Below are 14,475 nucleotides of genomic sequence, written 5' to 3'. Positions count from 1 at the left end.
TATGCAAGAAACTTACTTTCAGAACAAGGGTAAAGGGGTGGTTCTTGAAGATGCCCCTGTTGACATTCATGCATTACAACGTCGAGTCTTTGAACTCGAGCAAGATTCGGTAGTCAAGGATGTCCGCATTCAAGAAATGGAAGCGAGCAACTCTGAAAAGGATTCCAAGATTAAGGAGTTGCAGTCTGGTATGGGAGGTTTAACAGCAATGTATCTTGACCTCCAACAAAAGTTATTTCAAAAGTTTGGAGATGAGTTTAAAAGCAATGATGATGTGGTATCTCAAACACCCACAGTTGATCAAGGTAAAAGCACTCCTATTCGCCCAACCGACAACATTTATGAGTCTGAGACCTTGAAACAATATATGTCTGCACCCCCAATCACCAAAGAAAAGTCAGATCGAGTTCAGAAAAAGCTGATGGTGATGAAAAACTCAAACCAGAATGTTGAATCATCAGATCATCTAGACAGGTTCATCATGACCGTCCAGGAAAACTTCTCAGATAAATATGGTGATCGTTCGGGAATCGTGTCATGGGGCTTTGATGCTGATAAAAGTATGTGGTGGGTTAAGAGAAAGTCTGGGAACACAGAGTATTACAAGAAGATGAAGGATTTTGGTTCCTGGACTAAGGTGGATCTGAGTGACTTAATAAACTCCCCCTTTGTCAATCCATCAAATGATAAACGTGGTAGAGACTTTTGGAACTTTCTGAGAAGTCAGGTTGATAGAGGCTTCCCAAGTATGACAACATCTGAGTCGTTCTTAAAGAAAGCAAAGGGGGTGATAGATCCAAAGACAGGGAAAACAATGGTCAATGTCATGTGACCTGCTACAACGAAAGCCACCCATATTCCTGTACCTGATGCAATTCCAGACGGTACTTTGGATAATATGAGATTCTGGACTTATGACAGTGCAACTGCCACCGCTATTGTCAAACTTGAGAAGGGTAAAGGGCAGTATAGATTTGTTGATCAAAGGGATCTGCTCAATTTTGGAGAGAAGGACATTCACACTCTTAGCACATTCCAGATTAATGCTGAACCGATCTTTGAAACGGCCGCTATTGTCACTCTTAGCACACGAGCATGGTTGTGTCTATTATCAGATGCAAGTTTTGGGCAGGTGCGTTAAAGGATGCAGATGTTGACAACATGGAGCATGACTGAAGACAAAGCTACAAAACAAGGGGGAGACTGTTGGGCCTAGTTTTATATGGTTTGTACTTAGTCTATTCTAGTGGGTTGGGCTACGGGTTTATCTTGTAAGCCGAGATCTCTTTTGGAGATCTCGGTGGGCTTTTGGTTCATATGGGCTTAGGTGTTTGGTTCCCTATATATAGTGCATGTATTGTATAGGGTTTTGGTTGTTCCATTACTCACTGGTATTGTGTTTTGACCGTCTACAAGTTACTAGACGTGTGAGTATTGTAAGTGCTTAAGCACCCGACGTATAATAAACATACGTGTGTTTTGAAGCAATCTCGTGTTACATTCTTGTGTTTATTTTTGTTCTTGAGTCACCAAGTATTGGATTTCCGCACCAATACTTGTTTATTGATATCATAATTGTAGTGATCCAAATTCAGGACTCACAAACATATTAAGGGGCCCAAAGAGTTTAAGTGTGGGGATAAGGTGCTTCTATATAATTTCCGTTTGAAGTTGTTTCTGGGTAAATTGAAATCCCGATGGGCTGGTCTGTTTGTTGTGAATGAGGCATTCCCGTATGGAACGGTTGAGATAGAGGCTGAAGACGGACATTCTCGGAAAGTGAATGGTCATAGACTGAAGCATTATGTTGGAGGTCCACTTGGTGATCGCGAGGAGGAGGCGATCTACCTTGAACCTCCTAGAGAGTAGAGGAGGAGAGCACACTCGGGACTTCGCCCGAGTTGTAGAGTTTGTTTAAAATATGTTGCATTATTTTCTTTTAATTTTATCATGCTTTATTTTATTTTTCTTTGAGTCTTTTTAGTATTTAGAGTCTGGTTGATGTCTGCTTTGGGTTGTTTTGAGTTTTATTTTGCAGGATTGGATTTTCTTGTTCGTACTCAATCTCCATTCGGACGAGGATTTTTCTGCCCCTGTCATATTGTAGAGGACACTAAAAAGTTGCGGCCGCGAATGAAATGTTATACGGTCGCCTTGGAACGAAACTTGTGAAGATAATTTCATTATTACCAGGGGAGTTTGTTCACTTTATTGTTTTATTTGCTTACATTTTTTTATTCCACTTTATTTTCTGTCTTTTTCTATTCCTACATTGGGAACAATGTAGATTTTAAGTGTGGGATGGGAACTGACGTTTTCTTTTGGTAAAAAAAATTAAAAAAATTAAAAATTAAAAAATATATATATATTAAATAATAATAGTAAATTTCAAAACAAAAAAAAAAGGTTTAAAGAAAAAAAATGTCGCTTAAAACTATTTTTCTGCATTAAACAGGACATGATATTATTACCGGTGATTTTGACAACACTCTTGAAAGTTTTTAGAAATTTTAAAAGAAAAAGAGTTTTTAAATCAACACATATAATGGGATGTGACTGAATGGGTAGACTCCGTAATTGATGTGTCAGTAGGCTCAACCCATTAAGAATGAAAGGACAGTATGAATTTAGACTTAATTGTACTTAAATTGCTTGACTTTAGTGGGATATATGTTAGACTTTAAAAAAATGGGATGGAAGGTCGGGTCATACTCAAGTCTTATGTTTAGTTTGATCGTAAAAATTAATTTTTCTAAAAATCTGAATAGACTAATCATACGATGCTTGGGTAGGTTTAACGTTAGGGTATGCCTAAGTAGCCTGTGATATAAACATAAATTTCAAACTTCTAGTTTTAGTGGTTAACACTTCAGGCGTATGTTTTTATAACCTTAAATCCTGTATTGATGGGATGCCTCAGGGTTCGGAGACCATGGGTCTATATGCGGTATACCATCTGGGCATTCATATCTCATAAGTGGATTTATGAATATTAAAAAGAGCTCAAAGAGCAAACCCACAGTTTTTTCTGCCAAACAATAGTCATTAAACTTGATCATATCGTACTTCAAAGTACAAAATACACTACTGACTTGATCATCCACACTGTTAGTCATATGGGGTCCCCTTGCTCGCGTCCTATTACCATTAAGAAACGGACCCAAGGGACACGCCATATGTAAGCCTACAGATGAATTCGTGCATATTCACTTATGGTGATATACTTCGGGGGTATTGCTTGATAACGAGGGTATGTCATGTAGTGAGGAACACTTACTAGTTAGTTACTTAATACATACCTTAATCATATATAATGGCTGCCTGGTAGACCTTGATGCTTAAGCTTAGGTGGATAAAAAATATCCTTGATCGTCTTTAGCTATTCTTAAAAAATGGTATAACATGTTTTGATCAACTAGATATAAGGTTTAAGTCAATTTGGGGTGGCTCGGTTCCGGTAAAACCATATATAAAATTTTTCAGTTGTGGGTCCCACTAGATCATATAAACTAATAAACTTGTCGCATCTTACTTGTCTCGGTAAGTATTAATGGGCATGGGTTTAGGAGGACAACAATACTGGCAATCAACCGGATTCATCTTCTTAGGTGAATTCTGATAAGTACACAACTATGTAGTTGTCAGGTTTTAAAGTGGATAAGTATATCGGAAATAAGAATTAATATGTTTTGATAGTTTTTGAATATTAAATATAAAAGTAAAAACTTCAAGAGTTGTGGGTTTATATTGTGTATCTTGGTTATGATCCAGTGCAAAATAACTTTTTCAGGGACGAAAAATGTTTAAGTGTGGGGATATTTAATATGGGCTAAAATATAAATATATTATAAGTATTTATTACACTTTTGAATAACTTTATGATTGTTTTTTGCTACATAAGTCGTCTAATTGGTTCGTATTTAAAATTCTAAAGGTTTCAAGAGACAACGAGCTAAGTGAGTATTTTCTTTATAATAAACTTGAGACCAACAAGTGATAATCGAATAAACTTTATATGTTATTATTATTTTTGTTGTTATTGTATACCTCAAAATTAAACGCATCTCGTAACACAAATTTGAGTAATGAAATACTAATATTAATTTTAAATTCAAGTTATTAGAGTATGTGATAAAGTTTCTTTATTTATCTGTTTGGGATTTAGAAAGTGACGTAGACAAAGAAAATTTGACCAAGAGTTTATAGGATTGCATGGAAGTGGGCCCAGATCTCTAATCTCAAATCTAACATTAATTGGGCCATGAAGTAATACGACACGAGCATGTGGTGTCGGAAAAAAGTTAGTTTATAAAGGATTTTTAAATTCGAATGAAAGGATATAGAAAAAAGACCCATCAAGAATTGGAGAGTTTTTGACGGTTGTGGTCATATTATTCTTTTGGTTTGAAGGCTGTTTAAGGAGCAGAGGCAAGTCATCACTGTCAAGGACTAGAGCAACGAAGGAGCATTATTTGGGGTTTGCTATGTGGTTTATTATCGTCATATATATATTTATCATCATGAATTATGTTTTAACTCAGACTTGTTTTTTATTGTTTATTATGAGTAGCTAAATACTTTGCACTACCTAGGTTTTGGTTGAGTACTATGTTATATTAATGGTTTGACGAACTACTATGTAGTTTTGGTTGATTTGGTGTTATGGTTGTTCATGATGTTGTTGAGTAATTAAATTTGATTATTGCTTTAATAATTATTCCACTTGTGTTTAATAGTTTTTGGTGATTATTAGACGCATGATTAGGTTGTCTACTTTGTGTTTTCAACTTGTTTGCGATTTATGGTCGAAATAATCGTAGGAATAATTATTGAGATGGTATTAAATTTTATTGTTCTATCACTAGAGAGGCCGAGAGGCGATTTAGTGTTGTGTCATCTTTGTCTTTTGCGGGTTTGGGTAATAGTTGCACGAGAGTGAGTTATCCTAGTTCCCTTAGATTATTGTAATACAAGTCATGTTCAAATAAATTAATAATACCCCCTTTATATTAATATATATTGTATTCGAAGAGACCGGGAGGTGATTTGGATTTTGGGGTACCGTAATATTATTAGGTAAGGTGAGACCGGGAGGTGATCCAAACCTTTAACAATTGAGTTTCACATGTCATTAGAGTTCTAGGGTGTCGTAGGTGAGGCCGGGAGGCGATCTAGCGTACTTTAGTGGTCTTTAGTGTCATATTTTTAAGATATTGTTTTTCAATCGAGTCAAGTTCGTTAACTATTAATTTAACTAGTAGGATTCCATTACCTAGGTAGTCGTTTCTCATATTTGTTTTAAAACCCAATTTTATAAAGTTTTGTTTTTAGTTTAAATTATAATTAGTTAAGTATTATTAGTTTAATTAATATAAAAAATTCTAAAAATAAGAAAGTCTAGGTTAGTAATCTTTTAAGTTTAATAATTAGAGTTTACCAATAGTGTCCTAGGTTCGATATCAGTTCTTACTTGCTAGCTACATTGCGACCAGTACACTTGCCGATTGTGTGTGGTTGTTTAGGTGAATTCGGTAAAACTTGGTTTTTAATATTATATATGTTTTTCACACATCAAGATACGATTAACAATCAATTTGTACGTCAACTGATTCGTATAACCTTCCTAATCGTAAATCAATCAGACACAAGCTCTGATACCACTTGAGAAACCATAACTGATTGATAACGAAACATTATGTTAAGGATCTAGTCTTTGATATGATTACGATTAAGCTTGATTACATTAACTGTGTGCATTGTGTGTGTTAAGAGAACAATTGGACAGAAGTAACAGTACACAATTGATAATAATAAGAACTGATTAATAATTCAATACTTATAGGGTATTTGTAGGAGATGACCTCATTCGTTATACAAGTCATAATGAATGAGCGTCATTCGCTATCATACGTTAATTCCTATACATTATACTAACGAATCAGCACATTCGTTAACATGCTAACGAATGAACACGAATAAACATACGGGGACTCATTTGTTATTAGCTACTCTAACGAAGGAGTCTTACATTATGACGAATGTGTTTTAAAATGACCAAAATACCCCTATACTTGACGCATAAACATGTATAAACAAAAAGCATTAGGAGTGAGTGTAAAATCTTTTAAAGCAACTTAAAACCCAATAAGTTTCACACAATATTAAATGCATTACTCGTTTAGACATTTCATTAAATGTAGGCTTTAAATTGTATTCATCAAATCATATTCAAAAGTGATTCTTAATCTTCCATCATATAAATTACCAATGTGATTAGTATTTCAAACAATCAATGTTAGTTAACCTTATTTTTAAACAAAGCAACTTTAACTTTAAAAACTCAACTAATCAACACGATTTAAACCCACCATTCGTAACCATTATCTTGGGTTATAAAAACATACCTGACTTAGAAATAAACTCGTAGGAACGATACTTGACTCAATATCAACATGCATTCAACTAATATGATAATTAAGTCATTGTTATCTCTTGATTATGAAGACATCATTCCCCTTTACCTTGTGCTCTTGCACCAGAGTTATTTTCTTTCCTTTTTCACTTAATCAACTAATTTTTAAAAATCTCCTAATAGTATCTCCCATTAAATTAAAATGTAGAGTTTTAGAATTTAGCCCTCAACTTTGATTGTTTATACATATTGTCATTAACTTTGGTAACTAACATTATATTTTTGTTTTTCATAACTTGAATAATAAATTACATCAACCATATATATATCGAATTTATTAAATTTTAGGGATGTTATAGAGAAATTTGTACATCGTAAAGTAAATATTATATATATATATACTAGTTTTTATCCCCCGTATTACGGTGGTTGTTTTATATTGTTTGTTCTAATATTTATTTATTTTTTGAATTTATATTTTTTTATTGTATGAAAGTTAATAATATATTTATGGTTTGATTATAAATTGTTTCACAAATAAATAAGATCTTATAACCCGGTTTAAAAGCTATATGGTTTTGATGAGACCCAAGATCCGTTTATTTGTTTTACTATAAAATTGATTTTTTTAATTATAAATAATATTTATGAAAGTTAATAATATACTTATGGTTTGATGAGACCCAAGACCCGTATATTTTTTTACTATAAAATTGGTTTTTAATTTAATTTATATATATATATATATATATATATATATATATATATATATATATCTTTTTTAAAATAAATAAAATATTAATTTTTAGTATATCCTATTTTATAGGATTTTTACATCAATAATTTGGTGAGAATAATTTTTATTTAATGAGATGTTATAACCCGTTTAAGGAATATATGGGTTTGGTAAGACCCATACCCATGAATTCGGGTCAAATGCATGAGAAGCCTCCAATTAAAAATCAAACAAATCTGGTGACTCCAAAAAAAGGGGAGCGACCACATCGCGACACGTAGGATTTTTATGTTTTCGTTTATTTATATTATAGATAGGGGATGGTTCAAGAGAGAAATGATATTACTGCAAGAAATGCGAGAAATGAATATATGCTACTAGTTTTGTTTTAAGCTTTAAATGCTTAAAGCTAAATAAAGAAAGTATTAATCATTTTATTTCTTCAATTAATATAACTAATAAACCATAATACTTATCTACTTAATTAATATAACTAATTAAATTATTATAATTGGAAAATATTAAGAACTCAATTATTTTTATAATTTATTTTTTGTGTCTTGAATTTTTATCCTACACAAGTATAATTTATTCATACATTAAAATTTCTTTCTATCCAAAACTAATTTCTTCCAACTCAATATATTAATATTCATCAACACATACTTACATTATAATGAATAATACCAAAAAACTATTTTACATGTGTTTGCATTAGATATCAGCAAAAAACATACTACTTACACAAAAACGTATAATATACACTTGTTCTAAGAATAAGACAACATATAACCTATACACAAGATTCATCATCAATAAAATACACACGCGCACGAAAACATATAACCTACACACGAAAAACATACAACTTACACACGAAAATTTTATCTAACAGAAATACAATTTATTCATACATAAGTTCTTTTTATTCAAAACCAATTTCTTCAAACTCAACATATCAATATCCATCAGCACGTAGTTACATTGTGATGAATAATGCAAAAAACATCTTACACATGTTTGCATTAAATGTCAATAAAAAATATACAACCTACACAAAAACATATTGCGTACACATGTTCTAAGAATAAGAAAACATATAACCTAAATACGAAAAACATATAACCTACGCATTTGTAGAATATGTGTATCTCTGTGTAGTTTATATAATTGTTTATGTCGAATTACATATGTAAGTTGTATGATTTTTGTATGTTGTACGTTTTTATTGTTCAAAACAAGTGTATGTTATATAACTTTGTGTAGATTGTATATTTATTGTTTATATTTAATGGACACATTTGTATGATATTTTTTTATTATTATTTATGAAAATAATTTTGATAGGCATACCAATTGAAAAAATATATATATATTATGTTTTGATATTTAGTGTTAAAAAACACGTTGATATATATTAATAAATTTGAGTGGAAATTATTTTTTTAATATAAAGAAATAGTATTATATGAATAAATTATATTTAAGTTGAATAAAATGAAGAATGTGTAAATAAAAAATAAAACTAAAATAGCGTTTTTATCCTATTATTATAGTTAAATTAGTTAAATATATGAATTAGAGAGAGATTTGTTATGATTATATTAGTTGTATTAATTGGAGAAAGTGTGCATTTATTGTTGCATTTACATCTTTTTATTTATTTTTAAATATTTAAAACATAAAATAAAACTAGTGGCTTATATTCATTTCTCGCATTTCTCGTATTAATATCATTTCTCTCTTGAACTTAAACTTGTGTGTGTATATACATATATAATTTAATTATTTTTTAATTTTTTACGGTGCTAACCTTAAAATAAAAGGAAATAAAAAAAATTGATTGGCTGATAGTAGTTTTCTTGATTTCTTTATACTTTTGTGATTATTGGAGGTTGGCAACTACCATGCTCATTTTTTTATTTTGGCTTTGGTGATTGTGAAGCTAGTGAATGTGAATTAATCATCATAAGCGTTTTTTCTAAAACGAATTGGGACGTTTGTTGGCATGCATATTTGGAATCACCACGACAAAGGCCGAAAACATAAGCAAGACCACTCCAAAGGCTAATTGCTCATGGGATGGGATTGAAGTTACATTCCACAAGTTTTGGTCAGAAAAAACTCAAGGAACTAGAGGCGCAAATGTAACACATTATTTCTAGACAAAATCTTAAACATGATGTGTGGGGAGAAGGCTGGACACAATATATAATTGCTTTTACCATCTATGAACAACAATCGTGATTTAAAATTTTTAAAAACGCTTCTTTTGATCTATATGGGTGTTTGTACTTGTTATTGCTCAAATCAAGCGAAACATTTACATTCATCAAAATATACACAACATCAGCCGGTGGGCAAAAGTATATATGTGTGAACCCTTGGGTGGGCAAAAGTAAAATTGCACTAATTTTGACGTTATTTTACTAATCACGTGAAAATAACGTTAAAAGTGGCGGAAGGTTAATCAGGCATCATGTGGTGGCGTTGATAGCCGAAAGACAAGGGCACATGCACCAATCAGCCGGTGTCCTGATGATTGAGTGTTATGTGTCTTATGTCCAAGGCTTGATTCAAAACTACTATCGAGCCGGGGGTCTCACCGGAAGCAGCCTCTCTATCCCTATGGGATAGAGGTAAGGCTGTCTACATCTTACCCTCCTCAGACCCTACCATAACATTGCTATTGGTAGGATATACTGAGTACGATGATGATGATGAAAATATACACAGCATAATATTTCGTATGTTGTTTCTTCTAGAGTACTAATTATTTCATAATTACATCAATATTTTCTTACCCCTCTTAGGATTATTTTTACATATCTTTTATCTCTTATGTATATTCAATAAATTAAAAATATAGGGGACACACGTCAATTTGTAGTTCGTCTAAAAGTTTGTTTAACCGCCTCTCCATTCTATTGGATGTTAGATGTCACATGTCAATTTATGTTGAAGTATAGATTTTGATGTTCTCTCTCCTGGTTAGTAAAAAAGATTTTTTTTTTCCTATTTGGTAGACAATATGATTACATCATAAGTTCTATTATTCAATTATTTTTTTAAAAAATCATCTATAAGAAATTATATGATATGTTATTTACAACAAATACTTAAAAATAAAAAAAATAGTATTTCATATCAATCAAGTTGGAGAGGGTGGTTCAAAATGCCTAATACACATGATCTTATTATTTATCTATTAAATATGTAATGTTCATGTTTTAAAATTGTCTGTAAGGTTTGGTTTCACTTGTTATTTTTATAAAAAAAAAGTTTGGTAAGTGACTATACCTTAAGAACAAACATGACACTGGTCTTTTTATTTAGGGAGACGGGGCATCCTATGGCATTCTTCGAACCACACGATAACAACGTAGCCACATATGTGGGTATGCATGGCTTCAAACCCACATGGTTAACCTTTGCAACTTGATCAACTTATGTTTAATTTAATTTAAATTATTAAAATGAAAGTGTTTTATGGTATTTATGGGTAGATGTTGCGAATAATTGAAGGGTAGAAATGAAATTGAAGGGTAAAGTTAAAATACAAAGGGTGACAAAAATGAGAAGTGTGAGAAGGACTTTTGACAAAAAAAACCCCTTAAAAATAAATTAAATAATAATAATAATAATAAAAATCATAACTCAAAATATAAATAATAAACGAAAAATATAATAAAAACTAAAATGTTTTCGCCATCATACCCGCTCAAAAAAAATAAAAAAATAAAAAAATTGACGAAAAGACACAATAATGAAAATGAACAAAAGTCACAATTGTAACTAAAAAAGACACAATAGATCTCAAAATATAACACAATGTTGAGTAATATAACACAATATAAAGAAAAAAAGGCATAATGTCAATGAAAAAAGACACAATTAATGACGAAAATAAACACAAAACACAATGATAAACAAAAAGACACGACATTTTTCACTTACCATTGTGTGTGTGTGTGTTTTTTAGAACGAGAAAGACGGTGGAAAATTTTTGTGTTTTTACTTTTTCGTTTTTTTATTATATTTTGAGTTATAATTTTTTTTTAATTTTTTTGAGGGGTTTTTTGTGTGGCTAAAAATCCTTCTCATTTTTGTTCCCCTTTATAGAATAACTTGACCATAAAATTGAAATATGTATGTTGTTTGTACTACTATACTATACTAGTAGGGTTGCAAACGAGCCTAGCCGAGCCCGAGCTCAACCAAGCACGAGCTCGGCTCGTTTAACTTACACAGAGCTCGAGCTCGGCTCGTTTCGAGCTCTAGTTCCAATGCTCGAGTTCGGACCATAAGTAGATTTTCAAGCTCGAGCTAGGCTCATGCTCGACTCATTTACCATTTATAAGTTCTTTTTAAATAATTATTTTTATATACTTTTTTCTATTATAATTTTCTGTATACAATAATATATATTATTTAGTTATTTTTATTTATTTTTTATATATATTAATTAATAATTATTAAATATATACTTATAAAATTATATAAATGGTAGGCTCGTTTAGGCTTGTGAGTCGGCTCAAACTCGATAAGTGAAGCTTGGACTCAGGTTCGTTTATTAAATGAGCTTACTTTTTGGCTCGGGCTGAAGTTTGATTAAGCTCGGCTTATTCGAACTTTTTAACAAGCCAATCTCGAATAGATCACGAACAGCTTGCCACTTGAAATGATAAAAAGGACGAAAGTGAAAAGGTTGAAAAGAATATTGGCAGCGATAAAAGTGAGGTCACATCTCCCTCCCGAGGTCAATTCAATCTCCATTAACTTCACTCACCAATTCCATTCTCCAGCATTCAATTCTGGCTTCAATTTGCCTGTGTTTGGTGTACTTTTATTTATGAGCAACTCGGGTACTGTCTGTCAGTCAGTCAGTCAATGTTCATCTTCTTCATTTGCTTTATGATTATCTAGTGAGTTGGTTAAATTATGTTAATCTAGCTAGCTAGGTGGGTTTGTATTCATTCAATAGTATAATGCAGTTGATGATACTACTAGTATTTGTATTCCTCAAATTGGCCCCTAGGACTAACAACAACAACAGAATTGGATTCACTTTTGGATATTAAAAGGGGTATCCAGGAAGACTCTTCCGGGAAGGTTTTCGCCTCATGGAACCCCAACCCCAACCCCAATTCTTCACCTGCCTGCCCCCTTGATTGGTACGGCGTTACCTGCACCTCCGGCCACGTCACAGCTCTCGTGCTTCATGGTTTAGGTCTGGTCGGTAACTTCTCTTTTGCCTCCATTGCCGGCCTTACCATGCTTCGTAATCTGTCCATCTCTGGCAACCGCCTTCACGGGACCCTCTCCAGAGACATTCCCTCCGTTGCATCGTCGTTACTCTATTTGGACCTCTCGTCTAATCTCTTCAATGGCCCGCTCCCTCTTGAGATAACAACCTTAAAAAGCTTGGTGCACTTGAATCTTTCTTTCAACAATCTTCAGGGTATCGTCCCCTCTGGTTTCGGGAATCTCAAACAGCTCAAGTATCTGGATTTCAGTTCGAATAACTTCTCAGGAAACGTCATGGACCACTTGTCACAGTTGGGCGGCGTCGTTCATGTTGATCTTAGCAGAAATGGGTTTCACCGGAACCCTGGATTTGGGCCTCGGGTCAGATGAATTTGTGTCTGCAATTCACTACTTAAATGTAAGCCACAATGCTCTCGGTGGGGGATCTGTTTTTCCCATGACGGGATGCCTTTCTTTGATAATCTGGAGGCGTTTGACGCAAGTCATAATCAGCTTGTTGGAACCCTTCCTTCTTTTAATTTTATAGTCTCTTTGAAGATTCTGAGGCTCCGTAACAATAAGTTATCAGGGTCCATTCCAGAAGCCCTTTTGCAAGAGAGCTCAATGGTGTTGTCAGAATTGGATCTCAGCCTCAATGAGCTTAAAGGTATGTTACTTGAATTGGCTGTTTCTTTTATATAAAATAAAATTGATACTCATAGTGTGATCATTGACCCTCTTAACTTTCCCTTTGGCTGTTTTCTTTTAATAAAATCAGAAAATTGGTTGCCAATGATATTAATCCATCTGTCCCTAATGAACAATTGACTGAATCAAAATGTTGTAAATTGTTTAAAAAAAGATATAGAGTTAGGTGTCATTTTCATACCTGTTGTTTGTTAAATCACGCAACTTTTAGTACCGTTTTTGAATTTAATGCAATTGGATACCTGACATTTCAAAAACATGCAGTTTTAGTACTTTAATCTAACCCCGTCTATTTTGTCATAATTAAGTCAGGGTTAAATAGGTAATTTCGTATATTTTATTTATTTTCTCTTTTGAGTTCAGCGCCATTTTCATACCCGTGGTTTGTTCAGTTACGTAACTTTAGTACCTTTTTTTTAACTATTGCAACTGAATACTTGGATTGGTTTTGAATACATAGGCATACAAAAAGAGACATTACATATAACATATTTAAATTAAAACGTCAGTAAAATACATGATAGAAGATGAAAAACAACCATGAAATGCATAACATACATTTTAGTCTTTTGTTCTTGATTGGCAATTTTCTTCCAGTAGCTTCAAGATCTGGGTTCATCTTAGCCATTGTTGCATCTTCATCTGCATTAATTTTGTTCAAAAGTCCGGGTATGATAACAGTAGCTCAGAGGATCAAGCCAAAGAACAAAATCACAACTCCACACCTTTCAGTATATTATTAATTAGATCATAAATTGGTGGACCAACATCGATTAATTAGGTCAGAAGTGAACATAATTAGTTTTTTTAAAAGACCTTTCTACCCCATCAGTAAAAATGTCGACCATGGTTAAATGATGCCCAAGATGTTCGAACAATGGTTGACGAACCACATGGGCAAAGCTCCATATCGTAATTCATTGAACTTGAAGATGAACAATGGTTAGGGTTTGAAGGATCGATGAGCAAAGGATGATATGTTCATTTAGCAGGGTTAGAGATGATCTTTTAATTGTAATATATAGTCTCTCTTGGTCTGTCTATGTATTCAATACTAATCCAAGTATCTAGTTGCAATAAGTTCAAAAAAAGGTACTAAAGTTGCGTAATTCAACAAACCGCTGGTATGAAAATGGCGTTGAACTCAAAAGAGAAAATAAATAAAATATACGAAATTACCTATTTACCCCTGACTTAATTATGACAAATAGACGGGGTTAGATTAAAGTACTAAAACAGCATGTTTTTGAAATGTTAGGTATCCAGTTGCACTAAATTCAAAAAACGGTACTAAAGTTGCGTGATTGAACAAACCACATGTATGAAAATGATACTTAACTCAAAGATATAAATGAAAGCTAGGGGATGATAA

The 14,475-nt window shown here is 32.6% G+C and overlaps 1 pseudogene; it reads left to right on the top strand.

Moving 5' to 3' along the window:
• The first annotated feature begins 898 nt into the window (after positions 1–898).
• Positions 899–13,097, top strand: LOC143568308 (putative inactive receptor kinase At5g10020; annotated as a pseudogene).
• The last annotated feature ends 1,378 nt before the right edge of the window (positions 13,098–14,475 follow it).

The sequence above is a fragment of the Bidens hawaiensis genome, unplaced genomic scaffold (assembly GCF_021521415.1).
Source record: "Bidens hawaiensis isolate Kalapana, Puna unplaced genomic scaffold, B.hawaiensis_p1.1 tig00023903_1, whole genome shotgun sequence".
In the NCBI taxonomy this organism is placed as follows: Eukaryota; Viridiplantae; Streptophyta; class Magnoliopsida; order Asterales; family Asteraceae; genus Bidens; species Bidens hawaiensis.
The sequence above is the reverse complement of the archived record's forward strand: the minus strand, read 5'-3'. Positions and strand labels throughout refer to the sequence as shown.